The 24,856-nt window shown below is 42.5% G+C and overlaps 1 protein-coding gene and 1 non-coding gene across 20 annotated transcripts in view; one reads left to right on the top strand and one right to left on the bottom strand.

The window, feature by feature from the left end:
* Positions 1 to 24,856, top strand: part of Ank2 (ankyrin 2) — a 575,390-nt gene that overhangs the window by 106,368 nt on the left and 444,166 nt on the right.
* Positions 9,068 to 9,149, bottom strand: Trnav-aac18 (transfer RNA valine (anticodon AAC) 18). Its single transcript has one exon. It is a non-coding gene; the product is annotated as a tRNA-Val (tRNA).

Raw genomic sequence — 24,856 nt, 5'->3', positions numbered from 1 at the left:
CTTTTAAGTGTTGGGGCTTTTTTTTGCGGGGCGGGGGTGGTTGTTGTCTCAGGGTTGGAGGTTTTGGGCTTGGAATCAAAGCTGTAGTGGAGGGTGGTGAATAGAGGTGAGGTAGAGGGCTTCCCTAGCTGTGAATGTCCCTAGGTGAATTCTCCAGCAGGGCTAACTACACAAAAACAAAAGCAAGAACAGACAGTGTGCCTCTGTGCTTTGGGGTGCCCGGCCAGACCCAGGCAGGAAACAGCCCCTTAGACTGGTTTATCCTTTATCCTTTGATCCATTTGACTTTCCTTCACGTTTAGGACTTAGGATGCATTGAACCTATTTCTTCTCCAGCTATTTCCTCTTTACTTCTTGAAATGGCAGGATTCCCCAAAGGAAAATACTATATTTGGTATTTTCCTTCAGAGTTAAAAGCAGAAAAACTTTTCGGACCAGACTCTTGCTGTACTGGCTGGTTTTGTGTGTCAACTTGACACAAGCTAGAGTCACCACAGAGAAAGGAGCCTCAGCTGAGGAAATGCCTCCGTGAGATCCAGCTGCAGGGCATTTTCTCAACTGTGGGTGATGGAGTCCCTGGGCGGTTGGCCCTGGGTTCCATAAGAGAGCAAGCTGATCGAACCAGGGGAAGCAAGTTGGTAAGTAACATCCCTCCACGCCTCTGCATCAGCTGCTGCCTCCAGGTTCCTGCCCTGCTTGAGTTCCTGCCCTGTCCTGTTCCTCCAATGATGGCTTGTGATGTGGAAGTGTAAGCCAAATAAACCCTTTCTCTCCAACCTGCTTTTTGGTCATGGTGCTTCATCGTAGTAATAAAACCCTGACTAAGACACTTGTTATGTAGCCCAGGCTGCCCTCAACCTCCCGAGCGCTAGAATATGTGCCACCATACTTGTCCAGCTCCAAATGCACTGTGTTTCGGCCTTATTATTATGGCAACGTTGCCGTGGAAAAAGTCATCGAGCTCATAACTATTGTTCATTCTCTTGTTCATTCTCTCTCTCCATACTGTGGATGGAACATCTGGGACTGTGTGCACGTTGTCTGTCTACCAGTCTTCCCCTAAATTTTCTTCCCTTATTATTGCCCTCGTGTTTCCATTCTAGACCGATGACCTGTGTATTGGTCAGACTCAGGTTAAGCTGAACAAAGAGATCAGTTAATAGGTCATTTGTATGGTGAGGTCATCAAAGAATCCTCACCTCTCCCAAAACCCCTGTCTAATTCCCCAAGGTGTTGTCCTTTGTTTGTCTTTTTCAAATGCAGGTTCTTGATACATAACTCAGGCTCCTGATCCTCTTGCTTCTGCACATTGAATGCTAGGATTCTGGGCATGCGCCACCAAGTAAGGCTCTAAGGTGTGTGCTTTCTGTTTTTGAGGCAGAGTCTCACATAACCCAAGCTCATTTCAAACTCACTAGCTAAGGGTAGCCTTGAACTAATCCTTCTGCTTGTACCTTTAGTATTGCAGGCATGTACTACCATGGACGGTTCTAAAAGTTCCTAAACTCTGTGTGTGTGTGTGTGGGGGGGTTTTGGGGATTGGACCTAGAATCTTGCATATGCTAAGCACGTCCTCTACAATTGAGCTACCACTCTGGAGGTGTTCCTGTGTGCACATCCCAAAGTCAGTCTACAGCACTGTGCCTGTGCCTTAAAGACGTGTCCTAGGAAGTAAAACGTCAAGGCCTCCCATCCAAGGAGTAGTAAAGAAGTTGTGGAGAGGCATTCTGTTCACACCGCAGAGGAAGATGTGGACAGAGACGGAGTCTCCAGGTGGCTGGGAAGAAGTGACACTGTGCAGAAACTGATGTTACTAACGGAAAGGAAGACAGAAACGGACACAGCGACTGACTCTCTGATGCTCCACACCCATGCATCTGGCTGCTTTGCGAGGCCTTGTTCCGTGGATCGTGCAGACACCACCCCCATTCAGTGTCAGGACACATGAAAATGGAACTTATCGTCACCTGTTCGCTCTTCCTACACGGTGCATGTGTAGGTCAGAGGACAGCTTCGTGGAGTTGGGCCTCTCCTTCACCTTTACATGGATTCTGAGAGCTCAACTCAGAGGGCCACTCTTGCCTAGTGAGTGCTTTTACCCACAGAACCTTCTGGCTGGTCCTTGCTTTTATTTATTTATTTTCCTAGGCCCCAGAATATGGTAGGTGATTGTTCCCCTGGGGGGCCTCACATCCCATGGCTCTGTGGTGGTACACCTACGTCTCTTGGCTCTAACAAGTGTTGCCTTGTGCCATTTCAGAGGCCACCTATCTGCTCTGCACCAAGCTGTCTCCTTTCATAGCTTATCTTTTACACAGTGGCTGTGTGTAATCTATCTATCTATCTATCTATCTATATCTATCTATCTATCTATCTATCTATCTATCTATCTATCTATCTATCTATCTATTATCGTGTATACATTATACAGCTTTCTGCCTGCGTGTATGCCTGAAGGCCAGAAGAGGGCATCGGATCTCAATACAGATGGTTGTGAGCCACCATGTGGTTGCTGAGATTTGAACTCAGGACCTCTTAACCACTGAGCCTTAACCTGCCTTGAGCTCCTGGAGTGTCATCAAGACATGTAAATCACAAACTTCCCCAAGTTCCTTTCGGTGTATCCATCACAGCAATGGAGAAGAAATTAAGGCATTATTGTTATTACTGGCATGCCGTTAGGATTATTATATTTTATTTGTTGAATGAATGAATGAATGAATGAATGCTGCTTTATTTCAAATACTTACTCTTGTTCCATCTTGTAGCCATTATTATCAATGGCAGCTTCCAATCCCAAAGCTTGGAATCTTATGAATTAAGAAATAGTATCACTAGATGTGGTAACACACACCTTTATCCCATCACTCAAGGAGGCAGAGGTGAATTTTTATGAGTTCAAGGCTAGCCTAGTCTAGTGAGATCCTGTCTCAAAAGACTGGTTGAAAAAAAAAAGAAAGGAAGGAAGAAGGGACGGAGGAGTAGGGTGGAGAGGGAGAAGGAGGAACAAGGGAGGGAGGGAGAGAGGGAGAGAGAGAGAGAGAGAGAAAGATTGATTGATTTACCCAGTTTCTCCTAGATATTTCCTTATTCTAAAACATCTAAACTACTAATAAAGATGAGGCAGTCTATTGATTATTTGACTTGTAATGACTAATTTTTAAGTACTGAAGTTAAAGAACAATCATGGGTAGGAAGCCAAGTACTTTCAAGTTGTTATGTTTTATAAAGAGAAAACTGTCATGTAGGTGTGGGTAATATTAAAGGCTTCTTATTTAAAGACAAATTTTGAAGAGAAGTTTGTAGGGTTTTGTTAGTTTCATTCTTAGAAAACTAAAGTGTTCTAGTTATTTCTAGATTTCTGAGGACTTTTTCTTTCTATGCTTTACACACAATCATTTCAAATTTGTATATATGTGTCATATATATATATATATGACAAATTGAGGTATTCTAAATAAATAACTTATTTCCTAAGATGAGGGTCCATCCACAAAATGGCTTTAAATATTACAAATGTTTTGCTTTTAAAAATCAATGAACCCAGATGACAATCTGTCTGTTTTCCGAATTCCTGCCTAATTTCTCCCAATGCTTTTTTGATGAAGTCCATGTGTTATCTTGAGAGCATTTTCTTTTCTGTCAACATTCCACTCTAATTTTCTCTATTGGGATTTAACAAAGAAAAGGTTCTTATTATCCAACAGAAATGCATTAGGATTTTTAAGTAGGACACATGTAAACATCTACTCATTTCTAGAAATTCCAAACTAAAAAATATGGGGAAAATTTTTGTTATTGTCTTTTCTAAAAACATTCATATCTTAGTCTAGAAGTTTAACTTGGAGCATATTAAATTACTCACATTGTTCTAATGTTCTCTGATAACCAATTCATAGTCTATTTACTTAGCCTACATCAAACACGTTAGGGAAAAGAGGACAGATGTATAAAGACTAAAATTCCTCCTGGATTTAATATATTAGTTGGAAATATTTTTAAACATGGATGATGTGGTAAAAAAATAAGTTCTGTTCTGGTTTTTGTTATTGTTGTTTCGTTTTGTTTTTTGAGATGGGGTCTCTCTATGTCTCCCTGACTATCCTGGAATTCACTGTGTAGACCACTCTGGCCTCAAACTCACAGAGATCTGTCTGCTTCTGCCCTCCAAGTGTTGAAATTAAAGGCATGGACTACTACATTCAGCCTAAAAACTAAGATCTTAAATTTAAACAATGATTTTTCTTTTTAATGTAATCACAGAAATGTGGACAGGGGGCTCATCCATCTCTGGGAAGACATAACCATAAAATAGGAAATAGAACATGAAGGGCCACAGTTTGTTTTTCTGGTAAAACAAGGGCAACAACAACACACCTAGGGGCATGTAACACACACACAATTACACCTCCATTATGTCCTCCAAGTGATGACATCACACAGAGATGCTGATTTAGTAAGCAGCACCAGAGTTGAAGGCAAATTCCCTTTAGTGAACATGGGGAACAGAATGCTGACAGCGGGCAGTGGCTCTCAACCTTCCTAACGCTGCGACCCGTAGTTCCTTACGTTGTGGTGACCCCAACCAATAACATTGTTTTTGTTGCTACTTCACAACTGGAATTTTGTGCTGTTATGCATCATAATGTAAACATCTGATATGCAGGACATCTGATTTGCAACTCCCAAAGGAGTTGTGACCCATAAGTTGAGAACCACTGCACTAATGCTTTCCAGTGGATCTCAGGGGAACAGACCCACAAGCAGAAGCCAAAGACAGAAAACTGGGGGAGACCCCAGGGGAAAAACCACCTCTTCATTGGTCAAGGTTCTCCAGAGAAACAGAGTCACAGGATAGACATATGGACAGAGGACCTGTATGAGGAGAAATGTATTATGGGAAATGACTCACAGGTTTCTGACAGAGTCCCATGCTGATGTCATCTGCATGCATGAAGTTGGAAAGCTATCAGTCTAGAAGCTAGACAACCCAGAATGTTGATAGGTTGGTTCCCAATATGGAGTCAAACAGCTTAAGAATGGGAATGAGAGGGTGCTGTCATCTTAACCTTGGACACCAAAGCCTCAATAACAAGGGGCTTTAAGGCCCAAGAGCAGAAAAAATATGGATGGCCAGCTCAAGGGGAGCGAATCCTTCCTTCTCTTGTTTGCCCCACCCAGCTCTGAGCAGTTAGCCATTGACCAACATACTGATCAAAGCAAATGCTCTTCATTCACTCAGACGGCTCAAACCCTTTCTTCTTCCAGAAATTGCTCTTTGCCAGCAGTTTGGATGTCCCTGAGTCTGTTCAAGTGGGAATGTAGAATTATCACTCACAACCCTATCGGATCAAGTTTGTGTAGGGGGGGGGATTTAAGGGATAAAGGAAGAGGGTGCAACTGGAAGCAAGTGTGGGTCTCAGAGGAACTTGGACATTTCTAATTGACAACAGAGAACTTCTATTCTGAGCAGACCAGTGAGTGAGCATACACAGAAAGCACAAACTAGAGGCAACATATTACCCCAGTTTAAGAGCAGCATATGACCCAATCTAGAGGTAGCATATTACCTAGTCTGAAAGAGCACTAGATATCAAATAAGGAAATGCAGAAATCCAGCCACATTAGCAGAGAGAGAGGGGAGGAGAGAGGGAGAAGGAAGGGGAGGGGAGGGGACGGAGAGGGAGAGATGGGGAGATTTGAGAATTAGTTGGGTTTAGGCAATTTCAAGGAAGAAGCAAAGTGAAAAGCCCAATTTCAAGGTCTTGAATTTGGATAAGACAAGAACGGTGATGTCATGAAAAAGAATAAAGAAGTTACTTGGAGGATTTTGTTGGGGACAGGGAGTTGGTGTCGAGCCTGGTTTTGTCACACGGATACATACTCTGTGCTGGGTGCCAAAAAGGTCCTCTCTAAAAACAGCAGATTGTGCTGTTGACTCTGAGAGCTTGAATACATCAATTTGTCTTACATGTCATGTTTTTGGGACAGTGCCCCACTTTAGCTTTGGCGTCCACGCAGATGCTCCTGGAAATCCCTCCCATGGTTCAGTAAACACGGACTATGAAATGACATTCTATCCCACTGATGCCAACACAAAGCACCTCAGGGAAAAAAAACGCCGTTTTGCAGATTATTTCACAGGCCAGCAGTTGCCATCTCATGCTCAGAATCAGGAGACTGCTCCTTTTATTACAGAGCACCCCATGCACAACCATCAAACGCTCATTCCACTCTTGATACGGAGGGCAAGGGGCGAGGCAGAGCCAAGGAAAGTGGCTGGCCTTTATTGTTTCAAGTTTAAATCTATTTCATTTTAATTCCGTTTGATACATCAGACCTCAAAAATAATTTTGTTGTGTTCCTATGTTGTTTTTTTTTTTTTTTTTTTTTTTGGTCAGGCACTGAAAACCCAAGGTGAGTTAAGTCAAAAAGTCTTCCTTCACAGAGGCTCAAAGTCTTCGAGGCGAGACAATCACCTTATATACATGAATAGAACATTAAAACTGATAGCTCAGATTGTAGCTTAGTGGTAGAGCACTTACCATAATGGGTGTGGTCCCCAGCACTACCAGAAACAAAATAAAATGACATAATAGTACATTATAAAATCCCAGACTTGGGGGGGCAGGGAGTCAAGTACTTCCTGCAGTACTCAAAAAAAATAAATAAATAAATGTACAAGAACAGGCCTAGTGATGAGTAATCTCAGCCTTTAAGAGGTACAAGCAGGTGGGTCTCTATGAGTTCAAAACCAGCCTGGTCTACAGAGTAAGTTCTAAGATAGCCAGAGATGCATGGAAAGGCCCAGGTTCAAAAAAAACCAAACCAAAACAAAACAAAAAAAAATGTTACAGACTAGAGTAACCTTTGAGAACAGGGAAAGGTCTCCCATTCTGAGGTTCAGCCCTGACCAGGGTCCTTTATGAAGATCCTCTTCCAAATTCCAAACTCTTTCCTTTTTAGACCAGGTTTCACTCTGTACCCAAGGCTGGCCGTGAACTTACAATCAATCTTCTGGCTTTAACCTTCTTCACATTTATTACTTGTGAATAATGTCTTTGTTCACTTACTTACTTTGTGTATGCCTGTGTGGGAAAGTGTGGGAGCACACACGGTGACATACCAAAGGACAATTTGCAGGAGTTCAGTCCTCCCTTCTAGCATGGGGAGTTTGGAGACTGAACTAGGGTGGTCAGACTTGACAGTAAGCACCTTTAGCTTCTGAGCTATCTCGCTGGTCCTGGCTTGCTGTTTTGACGAGGAAACTAAGTCTCAGATGAGCTCCTATCAGATCTTCCAAGCTCCAGACCCCATGTGCTTTTATCCTTGTAATCATAAGCCCAGTGGACAGTAGACAGTCACCAGCTGTGGTTGAGGGGACAGGAACAAACACAGACCCATGCCTGGCTAGAACAGAGAAAGCATGGGATGCTAGTGATTCTGTTTGGAGCAGTTAGCAAAGACCAGGTTGGAATGGCTATTTAAGCACAGTGGGCAGTCTGACTTAAAATCCCAGAGGCCGGTGATTTTAAAGCCATGCTAAGAGGACAATGACCACCCAAGCAAAGCTGCATTTATTTAACTTTTAGAGACTGCAAGGATTTGAGTAGGATTTATTTTAGTAATAAAAATGTCCCACTTCCAAAAATAATATCTAAAAAATATCTACAGTAACAAAGGAGAGGTTGTTACAGATTCATGTGAATGAAATATGAAGCCCAGGGCTCTCACTCAGTGGTGGAGCATTTGCCTACCAAGAGAGAAAGACTTGAATAGAGGACTGGATGGCAGCATTGCATAGGTACCTTAGGAAGACACACATTTTATGGAGTTATTTTCCCAGCTGAGTTCCCTAGTCCCAGGTATGTCTAGGTTTGCATCAACTTGACAAAAAGCTAACCAACATGGCTGGGCACAAGAGATACTGAAGTGATTTTAGACAGAGGCTGGACCCCGGAGAGGTGGCTGTATGTGTAAATGTAGCTGAGTGTGAGGGTTCACACCTTCAATTCCAGCACCCAGGAGGCAGAGGCAAGCGCATCTCACTTTGAGGCCAGCCTGGTCTACAAAGTGAGTTTGAGGTCAGCCAGGGCTACACCGAGAAATCCTATCTTGAAAAACCAAAAGAGAAAAGAAAGAAAAGAACAATGAAACAAAACAAACCTTGGAACAAGCAAGCGATGTAGCAGCATCTGTATTAGAAATCTATGATGAACTGGGTCTCGAAGGAAGTAATGGATACTTCTACAGAGGAACTGGGTGGGTTAGAAAAGCACCACGGAGGAGGAGTGGCCTTCCAAACAGACTCTTGTACGTAGGTGCACAGTAGGAAGTAGGTAAGTGGAAGGGTAATGCGCATGAGGAGATAAAAGTTATGGAAGGCATCTCTGGCAACAGTAGACACGGTGTAGGGAGGCACAGAAACAAGCTAGGAGGTGATGGTGGCCTCCAGGGAAGAAATGACAAGGCTCAGTTTTGTGAGAATTGGAAGATGTTAGGTCCACAGGATTCAGTGATTAAGTGAGGGGGCTGAATGAAGGAGAAAAGTGTTTGGTAGTATAAACATGTCATCTCAGCATATGTCAGGCTAAGCTGGAGGCTCTCAACCTCAAGGCAAGCCTTACAGTCGGAGGGACGGGAAAGTAGGGGAAGAAGAAGGAGAAGGAAAATATCTTAGTCCAGTGACTGACAGGTAATTAATATATCAGTTCAGAAATGACAAGTGATTGATGTTGGTGCTATGGAAGAGAGATTGATGTTTGGCGCAAAGTATTATGGTAAATTCCCAATGGGCATGTGCTTGTGCATTTGACTGAGAGATACCAGTCCATCCATGGGAGCCGTGGGGTTGGGAAAAGGAATAGGGGGACCACTGTCTGTCCTAGGCAAAGGACTCAACACAGGAGACAGAAGATGCAATAGAGACATAGTGGTATAATTTAATTTTGGTTATTTATTATGTTTTTCTGTTTGGGGCTAAGAAAACTAGACACATAGTTAGACCATAAAAATAACCTTAGTGTTTTCAAATCTTAAATTCTTTTTTTTTCTTTTCTTTTCTTTTTTTTGGAGCTGGGGACCGAACCCAGGGCCTTGTGCTTGTTAGGCAAACGCTCTACCACTGAGCTAAATCCCCAACCCCCAAATCTTAAATTCTTAATGACACGACTATTAAGACTTTTTTTAGTTTCTTTCTTTTTCTTTTTTTTTCAAGAGTTGGGAATTCAGACTCAGAACATCCCACACACCAGGCAAGTGCTGGCTCCACTTTACTTTCTTTGTCCTTCAAGTGGATTGATTGACAGGCCGTTAACTCTGGGCAAGAGCCATGAACTTGAACTCTGCCTGGATATATAATGTTGGGCAAGTCTGTTGTTTTTTTTCCTTAGTGCCATCCTTTTTAAATGGAAGACTAATATATTTGCCTTTTCCTCATGAATCATGTCTTAATTACCATTGATATGGGACTAAGGCAGATAGATGCTAAAATACTGACTGTGACCCTAGATGAGAGGAGGTGCTTTGGACATGTGGAAACAAGTTCCTGAATTTTGTTTTGCCAATGTAAAAAGCATCTAGATCAGTGATCTCAACCTGTGGGTCGCAAAACCTTTGTGGGGGTCACATATCAGATATCCTGCATATCAGACATTTACGTTACGATCCACGACATTAGCAAAGTCACTACTGTGGAGTAGCAACAGAAATAATGTTATGGTTGGGGTCACCACAACATAGGGAACTAAATTAAACAACTAAATTAAACTAACATGGAGTCCCAGCATTAGGAAGGTTGAGAATCACTAATCTAGTAGATAAATTACACTGCAGAAACACACCTCTTTATTCTTCTTCTGTTCTATTTTTTTTTTTTTTTTGAGACATGGTCTTGCCAGTCTGGAGCTTACTTTGTTGCTCAGGATGACCTAGAAATTCCCATGCCCATTCCTTAGCCTACTCAGTGCTGGCATTACAGATGTGTGTCACCGTACCTAGCTTACAAAATCCTTTTTGTTAGGGTTTCATTGCAGTGAAGTGACACCACGGCCAAGGTAACTTTTGTAAAGGACAACATTTAATTGGGGCTGGCTTACAGTGTCAGAGGATCAGCCCATTGTCATCATGAAAGGAAGCATGGCAGTGTGCAGGCAGGCATGGTGCTGGAGGAGCGGAGAGTTCTACATGCCGATCCGAAGGCGGCCAGGCAGAGACTGGCTTCTGCAGGCAGCCATGAGGAGGGTCTCTCCTATACGGGGTAGAGCTTGAGCACTAAGGCCTCAAAGTTCTCCTTCACAGTAACACACTTCCTTCAACAAGGCCAAACCTAATCCAGCAAGGCCATACCACCGAATAGTGCCACTTCCCAGGGGCCAAGCATATTCAAACCACCATAGTGTTATTTTATGGAAAAGATGTAACAGGACCAATACCTGGAGCCACATTCCTTGGTAGGCCAATCAGGAACTCGGACAGTGTAGCATCTTGTAAGGTGTCTTTGCCTCCTGGGGTCACCTTAAAATAGCCCATTGTGCTCTGAACACCCACTAGTCTGCTTATCCTGGAGGATTACCAATTCCCACTCTGTTGCCTTCATTAATTTCAAATGTGCTGAGGTAGCTTATTGGTGGTAAATTACCTTCTGGCAGTCTTAACCTATACCATGTATATAGACTTTCGGAGTGCATGGGCCACAGACTGCATAGGATTTGAGAGACACTTCTCTTCCTCTTCCTCTCTCATTCCTCTTTTGGATGTGTGTGTGTGTGTGTGTGTGTGTGTGTGTGTGTGTGTGTGTGTGTGTTTATGTGTATGCGTATATATGCTTATGTATAATCAAATATATTTAAATTTATTGTGTATATGTCTTATGAGCGTGTGCACATGAGTACAGGTGCTCTTGGAAGAAGAAAAGACCCCTAAAACTGGAGTTACAGCAGACAAGCTGCCATGTAAGTGCTGGGAACTGAACCTAGGTTCTCTTTAAGAGCATTATGTACTCTTAACCTCTGAAGTCTGTAGAATTCTTCTCTCAGAAGGTATCTATCATAGTGGAATACATACCTTTGAAGATTAGTAATGTTTTTCTAATAGTCACGATATGTAAGGTGCTGTCACAAATGGGTTATACATGGTAATTCACAACATAATGACATCAGAGAGAAGGGACGTTATAGTTAAGAAGAGGAGAGATACAGCATGATTGAAGAAGCTACCGAAGGTTCAAAGAGTGACAGATCCGGGTCTCTGGCCCTGGAGTCCTTAAAGTTAACCACGGTGTCACCTACCTCTTCAATGAAAGAGCAGTTGGAGAGCAACAGTGGGAAAGATGAAGGTCACCGGAAGGTCCCTTCTTCACAATCCACCTTCGCCACGTTGACTGAAACACAGGGGAAGTAAGGAGCGGAGCTCGCTGGCCACGGCTCTGAGCAGCACCTTTGAGGACACGGGTCACCTAGAGATCATTCCACTTTCCTCGTCCGTTTTTCTCTTGACACCCTTCACATTGTAGGCAGGTAATCCTCTTTTCCCCTCTCCCATGTTAGAAAGTTCAGGAGCAGTGTGGTCATTAACAACCGTCAGATTTTTTGGATATCGGCTTAGTTTCTCATGGCCTTGACCTAGAGGCCATGGCCCTTTCCATAAGGGCCCAACAGAACGATGAAGGTAAAGTCCCAGGCCAAGTTCTGCTGTATTGACAAATACACGTCACAGCTTGTTCTTCCAGACTTACTACAGTATGTGAGAAGAACCGAGACACCAGACAATAGAACACTAATAGGTGGTTTAAGGCTAGTGAGATACTTAGTGGGTAGGGTAGGTTGGATCCCTGGAACCCATGAAGTAGAAGGAGGACCAATTCCTATGAGCTGATCTCTGACCTCTTTATGTGAAACCTGATATTCACCTCCCAACACACACACACACACACACACACACACACACACACACACACACACACACAGACACACACACACAGACACACACACACACACAGACACACACACACACACACAGACACAGACACACACACACACACAGACACACACACACACACACTCAGACACAGACACACACACACACACACACACACACACATACACACACACACAAATGTAATTTTTTTTTGAGACAGGGTTTCTCTGTGTAGCCTTGTCCTAGAACTTGCTTTGTGGATTAGGCTGGCCTCAAACTCATAGTGATCTGCCTGCCTCTGTCTCCCAGGTGCTGGGATTAAAGGTGTGTGACACCACTTCCTAGCTCTAAATATGATTTTAAAATGTGGTTCAACTTCCCTCAGGGGTAGATTACAGACAGCATGTAACCCCTGATGATGCTAACACCTTTTGAAGTCCATTGACTTCATGAGCCACATGTTAGGGGTGGGTTGTAGGCAATAGGCAGCCCCCAATAATGCTAACATCTGGTGAAGACGACAGGCAGCATATCCAGTCAAAGTTTACGCAGTCTTTCCTTGACAGACAATAATGCACTACAGGGAAAGAAAGAGCAGTTAGCTTTTTTTCTTAGTTGTACACCCTTAAAGAATTACGGTTTCACACAATATATCAATCTCAATTTTTGAATGCTAAAATGCCACATCCCAATGTCCTTATTTGATGCTTCTTTCCACAGCTGGGATGGGATGAGCAGAGTTATGTCCACTGAGCCATGGTGGCCTGGCCTCTGTAGGCCAGCACACTCTGCAGAGCTGACTACCCCTAAGCTCTTCCTGTCACTGGAAGGCAGAAGAACACACTCTACTGCCTAAAGTGTCTAAGAAAGTCTTTGTTTCAGTCTGGAGAGATGGCTCAGTGGTTAAGAGCACTGACTGCTCTTCCAGAGGTCCCTGAGTTCAATTCCCAGCAACCACATGGTGGCTCACAACCATCTGTAATGGGACCTGATGTCCTCTTCTAGTGTGTGTCTGAAGATGAAGTGTATTCATATAAATAAAAATAAATACATCTTTTAAAAAAAAGTCTACATTTCAGGAGTAAGTCGGTGCCATCTGTGTGGGTCCAGGATGCATGTTAACTTTCCTGAGCCAGTGCCGAGTCCCTTCCCAAGGCTTTCTCGTGTTATCTGATTTGGCATTGGATTGAGAGGACTGGATCATTGAGATTAACTTCCTGATTTGATGACCTTGCTACCCAGGAGACATGAATAAAAAGACGAAGTTTCATTTGCTGGCTAAATTTATCTTGGTCTGCGTGATGTTTGTTGGCAGTCTGGTGGACGCAAACACACAGTCATCGCTCATCTGTCAACAGCACTGGGATGCGATCCGTGCTAACAGAACGATGGATGCCATTTTGTGGGCGGAGAAAAATGGCTCCACTCTGTGTGGAAAACAGCTCTGGTGGACTATGGCTGTGCTGTGCCACTCAGGGAACGAAACGTGTTTGGTTAAGAGTTATTCCTTCCTTAGGCACGTTCTCATCCACACAGCCACTTTGAGGCAGAATTTCCATTTAATGGGACTCAAGTCGTCCCCCCAAACCCCCCAATCCTCTCCTTTTAAAACAGTTTTTACTTGAACACTAGGAAATAACTAAGAGGATTGTTTAGCTGGACCCACCCTGCTGCTAAGTGGAAAAAGACACTTGAACCCTCTGGGCCTTAAATTAAGTATCTGGAAAAATGAAGTGGTCGGAAAAATGATGTCTAATATCTATCCTTAGATCTAAAAACTGTGTCACCTTATATTGTAGAAGAGACAGTCACTGCTCAATGTGACTGCCGTGAGTTTGACGTGCGCCAGGAGCGTACAGAGAAAGCTAACATTTAACGTGGAAAGATATTGATAGTCGAGGGCCTCAGTCTTGCTCTTCAAGGTTGGGTGACTGGGGCTATTGTGACTTGGAGTCCTTAACCATGAGGGCTGCCAAACGGCACAAAAGAATGCTTCACTGTTAATTTCACTGGACGTTTCTAAGGGCAAACAAGTTTCCTTTCCCAAGTTTCCAAAGCTGTGCTTTTCTCAGGGAAGGTAGCTGAAGCTAAAAGGAGCAGAGCTTTGGATTTGATTCAGTGGGTGAACATGAAAGCCAGGCATAAATCTTACAAGAACTATGTTTTGCTGGGAGGCAGAGAATCGTGGCTCCCCTCTATGTAGGGGTATGCAAGGGGAGCCAGGAGCTCCCTACTAGGGTACAAACCAATTAAGGGAAAGTCTTGAACTGAAACAGCTTTTTATCATCTGGGTGAGAAGCCACAGGCTTGAGAAAAGGGCTATTGTATAGCAAAGAGCTAATTAGCTGGGCTGTACTGAAGCCGCTCCCGCTTGTGTCTTATGGAGAAAGGGAAAGTCGAAGTTGCCCATGGACCACTTTTGTGTTGGAATTCCAAGAAACTGGGCTCATCTCATTTCATTTCTGGTGAATAGGAAATTCTCTTGAAAGCTAGGTAAATCTAATTGGGACTTAAATGGAACATTGCTTCCTCTGACATACCGAAGGGTTTCCACGATGCCATCTTTGATACTGGTTTGTTAGCATGTTTTCATGCTGTTGTGGAAAACAGATTCCGGAGTAAATCATCTGTGTGTTTTTAACTCAGCTGTATCAAAGCTCAGATGTGTACTGAGTGGATATTTATTCTGAGGCAAGTTCTTTGAGTTTGTGAATAAGAGGAAATATGTGTGGGATGTTGAGGACTAAATTAAATTTACTGATATTGTTAATGCCACAGAGAACTGAAGGGCTCCTAACCTGAACATGACACAGTTTACTGCTTTAAACCATGGCTCTTACAGCAGGGTAGCATTTTATGATAAACATGAACTGAGTTAATTCTTTGTTAAAAGCAAACATGCGAGCAAATTGAAAATTGGTTAGGTGGGTGGTCTATGCCCAGCGCAAGGGAATTAGGACTATGATTCATATGGGAAAACATGACTAAGAATTTTACATATATATATAAATTTTACATATATATATATATATATATATATATATATATATATATATATATATAATTTTTTTAAGGGCCTCAAGAGTTGGCACCATTTCCAAGGCTCACTGATTGACTGCTGGAGAGTGTGTCACTTTCTGAGTGATGGGTACCTTCAGAAGTTTGTGGTTTTCATCTAAAAATTCTTCAGATGATAAAGCTCTGAGGTGGTTGTGAACATGGAAGGAAAGAAAGATGTTAAAATAGTTTAAGTAGCATGTATGCAGTGTCTGGAAAAGGTTACGACTTTCAGTGCCTCCTGTCCTACTGTTAGAGCACACACACACACACACACACACACACACACACACACACACACAGAGAGAGAGAGAGAGACAGAGACAGAGAGACAGAGACAGAGACAGACAGAGACAGAGACACAGAGAAAGGGAGACACACAGAGAGAGACACAGAGAGAGACACAGAGAGAGGGAGACACACAGAGAGAGAGACACAGAGAGAGACACAGAGAGAGAGACAGAGAGACACAGAGAGAGAGAGACACACACAGAGAGAGACACAGAGAGAGAGAGACACACAGAGACACACACACACATACACACAGAGAGAGAGAGAGAACATTATATGTTGTTCTTCAGATGCTGTCCAGCTTTTAAATGTTTAAATAGAACATTTTTAATTTTCTCTTTATTTTTTGAAAAATTCTTGTATCTATACAATGTATCTTGGTCATTTTCACTTTTTTTTTTTTTTTTGAGACAGGGTTTCTGTCTATGTGAAGCCTTGGCTGCCCTGGAACTGGCTCTGTAGACCAGGCTGGCCTCAAACTCACAGAGATCGACTTGCCTCTGCTTCCGGAGAGCCAAGATTAAAGTCGTACGCCACCATCTGGCTGTTCTTTCTCTTACAGAGTTCAATTAATGCTACTGACATGCTAATGGGTGTGGGGCTATCCCCTGGGGCATTGGCACCTACCAATGGCCGCTTGACCGTCCCTCCCTCAGCAGCTGCTAGCTGCCCAGCTAGGGGGTGGAGCATCAGGAACCCATCCCCCTGCGCGATGGAATTACTAACTAGGTTGATTTGTGCAGCTAACCCCAGCTGTAAATTCATGTGTGTGATGGTCACGGCGTGTTCAGAGGCCAGTATTTCTCCCCATCCTCTGACCTTGACATTCTCTATGACATCTCCTCTGAGGTATTTTCTGAACCTTGGAGGCGTGAGTATTGTTGGTACGTGTTCCATCTGTAGATGAGTGCCCACAATCCCTTGTTTTCAATACCGAGAGTTACGAGTCTGTATTAACTACGACCCTGTATTAACTATTAACCCTGACCAAGGCTGACGTCAGCAGACATCTTTGGACCTAATAATATATTGTTAGAATGCAGTTTGGAGATGTGACTATTTAGCAAAACAACACCAATAGATTCTTCCCTAGGGTCTACGACTTCCCTAGGCATGCATTTTGACCATGGTAATAGCACCAGTCATGAATTCCCTCCTGGGGAGCAGGACTCTAATCAAGACAGAGATTGTTAACCCATAACTAGCCTTGACACTACTGTCCATCAGGTTAATACTCTAGCATGCAGGGTCCAGTGTTGAGTCAGGCCACTGATGCACATTATCACTGAGCATTCTGGGTAGCACCTTCCAGCACTTTGAAAGCTAGTTATCAGTGTGGGAGTTCCCTGGTTAGTGCAGGATTGCTTTCTGAGTGTTCTGTACCCAAAAGGAGTAGAGTTTGCATCCACAGGGTCTACATTGCCTATAGTCTAAAGTCGGAGTGGGCAACCAAGAATGATAGCGTGTGTGTGTGTGTGTGTGTGTGTGTGTGTGTGTGTGTGTGTGTGTGTGACATTATGACACTTGTTTGTGTGGTTCTGGGCACCTCGGGGCCTCCTTGACCAGTAGTTGTAGGAAGGCAAACTGAGCCTGGCACTGGGATTCTCATTAAATCACGGGTGCCTTCTGAGAACAACATTGTTCATCCATGTACTTTTATCTTACAAACTAGTTCGGTCACCTGCCTTCCCTGTTCCCACCCTGTTCTTTCACAGTACATACAATTACTGTTTATATCCACCTCATGGTTGCGAAAGTTCTTAATGATAATGTTTACAGTCTAATTCAGGTTAAAATGCATTTTGGGGGTGGGGGAGTTGAGGCAGGGTTTCATTGGGTAGCCCTGGCTGAGCTGTAACCCACTACAAGGACAGGGCGGGCCTCAAACACACAGAGATCCACCTGCGTTTGCTTCTCAAGTGCTAGGATCAAAGTCATGCATTACCATGGCCAATTTTAAAAAGTATTTAAAAAAAGAAGACCACCACGTCCTGGCTAGCTGTGGTAGCACATGCCCACCATCCCAGCATTGGGTGATGGAGGAGGCAGGGGTATCAGGGGTTCAAGGTCATCCTTGGCTAAGTAAGGAACATTTGGCCTAGCCCGAGTTACTTGGGGCCCTATCACCAAACCAAGATACAACTAGAAAGATTTCTAGCTGCCTGCAAAGCTCTGCACGATCCTACGAGATGGCTACATTTTGATTCAGGATTTTTACTCTACTTGTTACCAGTTTATGCATGGAAAGAAAGGAACAAATTACTCACAAAATAGAGTCAAGCCAGACACCGTGTGGAGGCGTCAGACCCATTTTTTTTTTTTTTTTGCTGCAGTTGGAGTTTGTAATGGGCCCTCCACATAGTAATCTTAGAATAATAACCCGAGAGGGCATTTGGGTAAAACTACACAATGACAGTAAAAGGCTGAGGGACCGAAAACATTTGTAACAAAATGCCATTAATATGAGCATTCTCCAGGCACCTCATACGGTCATATTTACACTTCCCCCCTCCTCCTCCTCCTCCTCCTCCTCCTCCTCTTCCTCCTCTTCCTCTTCTTCCTCTTCTTCCTCCTCCTCTTTTATTGGATATTTTTCTTTAAATGTTATTGCCTTTCCTGGTTTCCCTCCAATCCCCTTCTCTGAGCTTCTATGAGGGTGTTCCCCCACCCACCCACCCAATTCCCTCCTGCCTCCCCGCCCTGATATTCCCCTACCCTGAGGCATCAAGCCTTGACAGGACCAAGGGCCTCTCCTCCCATTGGTTCGCATCAAGGTCATCCTCTGCTACATATGCGGTTGGGGCCGTGATGCTTGGTTATCATAGAAAAGCAATAAAACATTAACAGAACAAAGAAAATGAAGATAAGAAAGTTGACTTATTAGTTAACCACTCAGAAATTAATTTAGGGTTAATAATTTATCAATTAACATAGCTTTTTGTGATCCTTCCTTCCTTCCTTCCTTCCTTCCTTCCTTTCTTTTTTGAGGGTGGTGGTAATGTTTTGCTGAGGTCTTAATGCTAAATTTTAGCTGTTTTCTTTTTAAAGAGTTAGTGAGTGTGTGTTTGTGTATCTGTGTGTTTGTGTAGGGACACACAGAGACCACAGAGGAGCTGAAGTTACGGTTAGTTGTGAGCTGGCTGATGTCAGTTCTAGCACTTGAGCTCAGGTCTCTATAAGAGCTGCTAGTGCTCTTGGCCATGGAGCCATCACTCCATCTCCCTCTCATATCCGTTGAAAGCATTTCTTTATCTTAAGCATTTGTATATATTCCTTGTTATTTTATAAAGACAACAGCTTAAATTATTTTTTCAGTGTTTCATATATCACTAAAGAAGTGCTCTACCACTTAATTATATTCCCTGATCTTCATCTAAAAAGAGAAAAGAAAAGAGGAAATTGTAGGTGGGATCTATCTCCCTCTTCTGGCCTCTGTGAGCACAGTACTCACATGCACATATACACTCAAATATGCAGTTACGATAAATTTGAACACATTACATGAAGATATTTTTTCAGAACTGGATAGTTGTGAGAGTGGGCTTTTTGAGTTTATCTCTGTTTTTAATTTTAAGATTTATTTATTTATTTAGTATGTATATGGTGTTCTGCCTACATGCATGCCTGCACACCAGAAGAGAGCACCAAATCCCATTATAGATGGTTGTGAGCCACCATGTGATTGCTGGGAATTGAACTCAGGACCTCTGGAAGAGCAGCCAGTGAGCCACCTCTCCAGCTTTCAAGTTCATCTTTAAACATTACATTTATTTATTTATTTATTCATTCATTGATTCAAAAAATTATTTTAATTATATATATAAATAATTAAAAATAACTATATAATGCCTGTGTGCATGCGTGTGTAGGTGTGTGTGTGTAGGTGTGTGTGTGTAGGGGTGTGTGTGTAGGGGTGTGTGTGTAGGTGTGTGTGTGTGTGTGTGTGTGTGTGTGTGTATGTGTGTGTATAGGTGCTGGTGGAGCTAAGAAACAGCTTCCTGGTGTCTCACACCTGTCTATAGCCCTAGTTCCAGAGGCTCTGTCATCCCTTCTGAGTTCTGAGGGTACTGCATGCGTGTGAGGTGCAGACATACACGTAGACCAAATGCCCATACACAAAAACATTACAAAAAGGTTTTGTAGTTTTTTCTTACATAAGATTTATTTCAATTTAATAAATAATTCTGGTGGTTTTTAAGCTGCTAAGTGAAGTAATATTCATTTGGATTTTTCGTGGCTTGTGGGTGGAACTGTGACTGATACTCTGTAATGAATAATCTTGTACCCTGAAACCTGGCTGCAGCCATTAACTTTAATGGTTTTTATTTCATTTAAAGCAGATTCTTTAGTACAACAGCCAAAGGTACACGGAGGAACCTGTCTCGCAAAGTAAAATAAAAACCAAAAAGTACACTCTAGGAATTTTTATCTGTGAGATTTGTCAGTTGTCAGGTGTGGTGGAGCATACGTGCAGTCCCGGAGCTTAGGACGTGGAGACAGAAGGATTGCTTTGAGTTTTCAGCTAGCCCAGGCTACAGAGCGGGGTTGTCTCAAACAAGCAGGCAAACGAGAAAAGTAAAGCACAGGAGGCAGAGGCAAGCGGATCTCTGTGAGTTTGAGGTCAGCCCAGTCTATAGAGTGAGTTCTAGGACAGCCAGGGATACAGAGAAAAACCATGTGGTTATTTATGTCCAAAAAAAAAAAAAAAATCAAACCCCCCAAACCAGACCAGACCAGACCAGACCAGACCAAACCAACCGACCAAACAAAGCAAAAACAACCCAAACCCAAACCAAACCAAACCAAATCAAAACAATAAACCAAAACAAAAACACCCCAAAAGATGGTTTTTATTTTCTCCCAATCCGGATACTTTTTCTTTCTGTATCTGTCCAAATTGCTCTTGCTAGGCCTACAGTATAATATTATAAAAGAGTTATAACTCTTTTCACCTCTGCCTTTGATATCAGTTCTGGGTTTTTCATAGACTCTGTTCATCAAGCTTAGAAGCTTCCTATCCATATCTGTATTTTTTAATTATGAAAAGTATAAAATTTTTATGAAAGGTATACAATTTTAAGTAATTTCTATGTATTAAGATGGTTGTGTAGTTTATTCTTTAAATATCGATATGACATTATTTTGATTGATTTCTAGATCGAAAGCTCTATTTACATTCCAGGGATAAGTTCCACATAGTCACAGTGTACAATTTTTTATGACTTGGGGACCAGTGTAGTTAGTTGTGAACATGTGATAGTTTTTCTATTTTATAATGATATGAAAACAGTATACATTCATTAGAAATACACTTTTTTTTTTGAGCCAGAAATGTCTGTTCTCTCTTGGTCAGCCACGTGATTATGAAGGCAAGCCACAAATTGTCTATGATGTCCCATGTTGCTAGACTCTGAGGTTTGGAAGGTTATATGAATTAATATATTTTTGCCTTGCAATATTCTGAACTGTGATAAATTTGTTGGCTACAACCATACTTCTGAGGAGTCGTGAGTCTGTGTCCTTCTCAGGTTTGGCTCTTTTTCCTGTACTCTTTATTCTAGCTTTGCGCTCAAGGACATGCAGAACTCACAGAGCAGACTTGGTGATGTTTCTTTCCTCTTCTATTTGTTGGAAGAGTTTCTGAAGATTTGTTTTTATGTCCTCAGTAAACATTTGGCAGAACTAACCAGGGAAGCCATCTGGCTGCACTGTCATGGGGTGAAGTTTTCGATACCATCATTTGTTTCTTTAGTTGTTTCTATTTCTTCTGGAGTCGTTTTTATAGTTGCTGTCTTTCTCAGGACTTTCCTATTTTTAACTAGGTTGCTTCAGTTCTTAGAATAATGAAACTTTTCACTGTGTTCCTTCATAGTCCATTTTTATTCTGAGAGATGACAGCAATCTCTCCTTTTAAATTTGTTTTAAGTACTGGGACTTTTCTGTTTTGTTTTTATTTTTCCAAGCAACAAACTTTTGTTGATTTTAAAAATTCTGGTTTTTTGAATTTCTGCCTCAATTTTTATGGTTTACTGACCTTTGTTTTAAGCTAAGGTTTTTCATGGTTCTTTTTCTTTTCATTCTCTCTCTCTCTCTCTCTCTCTCTCTCTCTCTCTCTCTCTCCCCCTCTCTCTCCCTTTCTGTGAAACTTTTGATTTTAGTGTACTTTCAGTTACTATAACAAAATGGGACCATCAACTCATTAACTCAAGAAAAAGCAAAGGTTTTAGAGGTTTCCAGACATGCTTGGTTGACTCCACTGTTTTTGCATCTGTGGAAACATATTCATAATGGGGATACATCATGCTTGGAGTTGATCATGCTAGGACTTAAGAAATAACATCTTTTAAAGTTCCCAGTTTTAATATTGAATAGTTGAACAGTGTGAGGTATGGTCCACTGAGCAGAAACTTGGGCACGGTGGGCTCCGTGAGGCTTAGGAGTGTGGATAGGACATGAACGTGGTCACATATAACTAAGATCTGAGCCAAGTAGGGTCAGGAAAATCATACGTTTAAAGCAGCCTAGGCTCCATAGTGAGAACTGTGTCCCAAACAAAATAGGTACTAAGACGAAAATTTTGTTTTGTTTTGAGACAACCTCATGATATAGCTCTGCCTAGCCTGAAGCTCTCTGTGTAGACCAGGCTGGTCTAAAATTCAGAGACCCGCTTGCCTCTGCCTCCGGAGTGCTAGGATTAAAGGCAAGTGCTAACTCAGCCAGATAACATGGAGATATTTGGTTGAAATTCTGCTTAGGCACCTGACTCAGATAATGACCCGTAATGGTTGCTTTGACCGTGCCTATGGAGTGTAACTAATCAGCAAGAAGACTGGAAGTTTTAGGAGAAATAGCTAATTATATTATCTGCTGCATTTACAGGGGACAGAGCAATTATTATACTTAATAATTCAACAGACACTTATTTGCTGGAAGCCACCCTAGAGTGGGATAGAAGGGCTGAAAGAAGCAGAGAGACCGGTTTGATTTAGACTCCAAGGTTGACCGTGACCTTACTATGTAGATGAAGGTGACATTCAACTCCTTACTTCCCTGCCTCCACACCCCAAGGGCTGGCTACAGACCTTACTGCACACCTGGCTCTAGAACTTTCTGTGCCTCACGGCAGTTTACTTCCTTGAATACGTGTAATTAGGAGTGTTTTGCAGATAAGATTGTAGTTTGAAAAAACTAAAAGGCGGTTTATACACTAAGCACCGAGCAGCTTCCTGGGACTTACCGCGGAGATAATCACTGTGTCTCTTCCGTGAAATTGGGAGTCCTGCTTGGGATTTCTATGAGCTTTGAAACATGTTAATTTAGAACAGTGTGAGATTGTGGCTATCCTGGGGGGCCATTATGAGACTATACAATGTTTCAATCAAGACTCTAACAGGAAGTTGCTGGCAGACTCAACGTACATTAGGAAGGCTCAATTTCATTTTTATTTTTTTTTAAGGTTTATTTGGGTCCCCGTGTGTGAGTGTGTGTGGGTGCACGTGCCCGAGTGTATACATACCATGTTTATCTTGGTGTCCATCGGTCCCCTGGAGCTGGAGTTACAGAAGGTTTTGAGCTCTGAAAACACAACTCAGGTCTCCTAGAAGAGCAGCGAATGTTCTTACCCACCGAGCTCTTTTTCCAGCCTTCTATTTTTTTTAAAAGAAACTTTCCCTTATTTATTTTATTATTTCACATGCATGCACCCTTTTCCCACTATTCTCCCCCTTCCTTCCTCCAGCTCCTCTTGTGCCCCTCCCACCCCTCGAGTTCTTGGCCTCTTGTTCTTTAGTTCTAATTGTTACATATATCATATAGTTTATAATACAACCTGCTGAGATCGCTTGGTATTGCTCATGTGTATTTGGGGCTGCCCTCTTGGGACTGGCTAACCTCTCAGGGGACTTATCTCTGGATGCTCATCTCCCTCTCTTGGCAACCATTTTTAGTTTTAAAATATAATTTTGATTTAATGTGATCCTGTGTGACATTATAATGTGGCATTTCTACACATGCATACCACATGCAGTTATTAGATTAGGATAATTGGCATAGTCAACATCTCAGACACTTTGTTGTTGTTGTTAATTACTATTACTACTACTACTACTACTACTACTACTACTATCATTATTTATTTTGTGTTGAGAATATTCATGAAGCACACTGTTGCCCAGGCTGGCCCGGAACTCATACCTAGCCCATGCTGACCTAAAATTCACAACTGTCTTTCCACTTCATTCTCTTGAATGTTAGGATTACAGGTATGAGCCACAATGCTGGGTCTGATATTGACATTCTTGGTGGTTCTCCTATCCCTCCTCTCCTCTAATGGGGCTGACTGGCTTGTGGAATCTCCAGACATCACAGAAATAAAGCAGTTTGATTTCTAATGTTAGTCACAAAGGTCACCTTGGACTTCTCCCCCAGGCAAGCCTTTGGGTATTGTAGTCCCAGCCTCTTTCATGATTACGAGTTCCTCAGAGACTCCACTGTGCCAAGCCAGGCTCGAACTCTTGCTTCATAGGGAATGGGGAAAAAAATCAAACCGAAAAACCCGAATGGCGTTCTAAGCCGTTAAATCTGTGGCTCCTGCTCATGCAGCAGCAACAACTAACTAACGCAGAGAGAGCCTTCTATGTGTTTGAATTTTTGAGCCATAAGAGCTTTAGGTACAACAAAGAAAACTCTGAAAATAGAATCTTTGCCTGAATTTCCCAATGGCTTCTCATTACACTCTTGTATTTGTTGAGTAGAAATTCCTGACTCTTACACTTGCCTCCTCCTTCTGTCTCCAGTCAGGAGACATTCAGTACTGCTGTATCCTGACTGCCATCTTGTTGCGACACTTCTAAGTTCCAGAGTAGATAAAGGTTCAGTAAAACTCCAGTCTCCATAGCGTCTATCTCCTATAGTTTAAGCATGAGGCCCTCGCTGTGCACACATGCATACATATATGCACACACACAGCTTTATAGACTACGATTAATGTAAAGTAAACAGCACATAGTTAAAAACATGCACTCCAAAAAATTAAAAATAAACCTTGCCACCATCAATGTGTTCAACATATCTTTTATCCCCGAAAGTTCTCTCTTATAATCTCTCCTCTTTCACCTCCTGCCTCTCACCTCAGAGCACTTATCTAGAGCAATTGCGGAACAATTTCCATCATAACGGACGGACGCTCTTGTTGGAAAGGGCTTGAATCATTACTGTGAAGAATTCCCCATTTTGTTTCATTGTGGTTAATATACCAGTATTTCACAAAGTCAAGAAGCACCAGGGCTTCATAGGACAGGGAAACAACTCTTTTTATTGGTTATCATGAATTAAGTAGCTCTTGGGTTTTTCAGAGACCTTTCTGGTGGGTCAGCCAGAAGTATCTCTTCTTGACAGTCAAATTTTAGCAGACTGCAAGGTAAAGTTCCTGGTGTTGTATAGGGTGTGATGTACAAATAGAAAACCAGGTCTTTCTCCAGGAAACTAGCTCCCCTAGTTTAATTAGAGAAACTAGTTAATGTAGGTCGAGGGAGGGACTTGTCTCTGGTTGAGAGAGCAGGGGTTAGGGGCTGGAGGGGGTGGGGAGAAACAA

The sequence above is a fragment of the Rattus norvegicus genome, chromosome 2, assembly GCF_021556685.1.
Source record: "Rattus norvegicus strain SHRSP/BbbUtx chromosome 2, alternate assembly SHRSP_T2T, whole genome shotgun sequence".
Lineage (NCBI taxonomy): Eukaryota > Metazoa > Chordata > Mammalia > Rodentia > Muridae > Rattus > Rattus norvegicus.
This window is presented reverse-complemented; position numbering and strand designations above follow the sequence as displayed.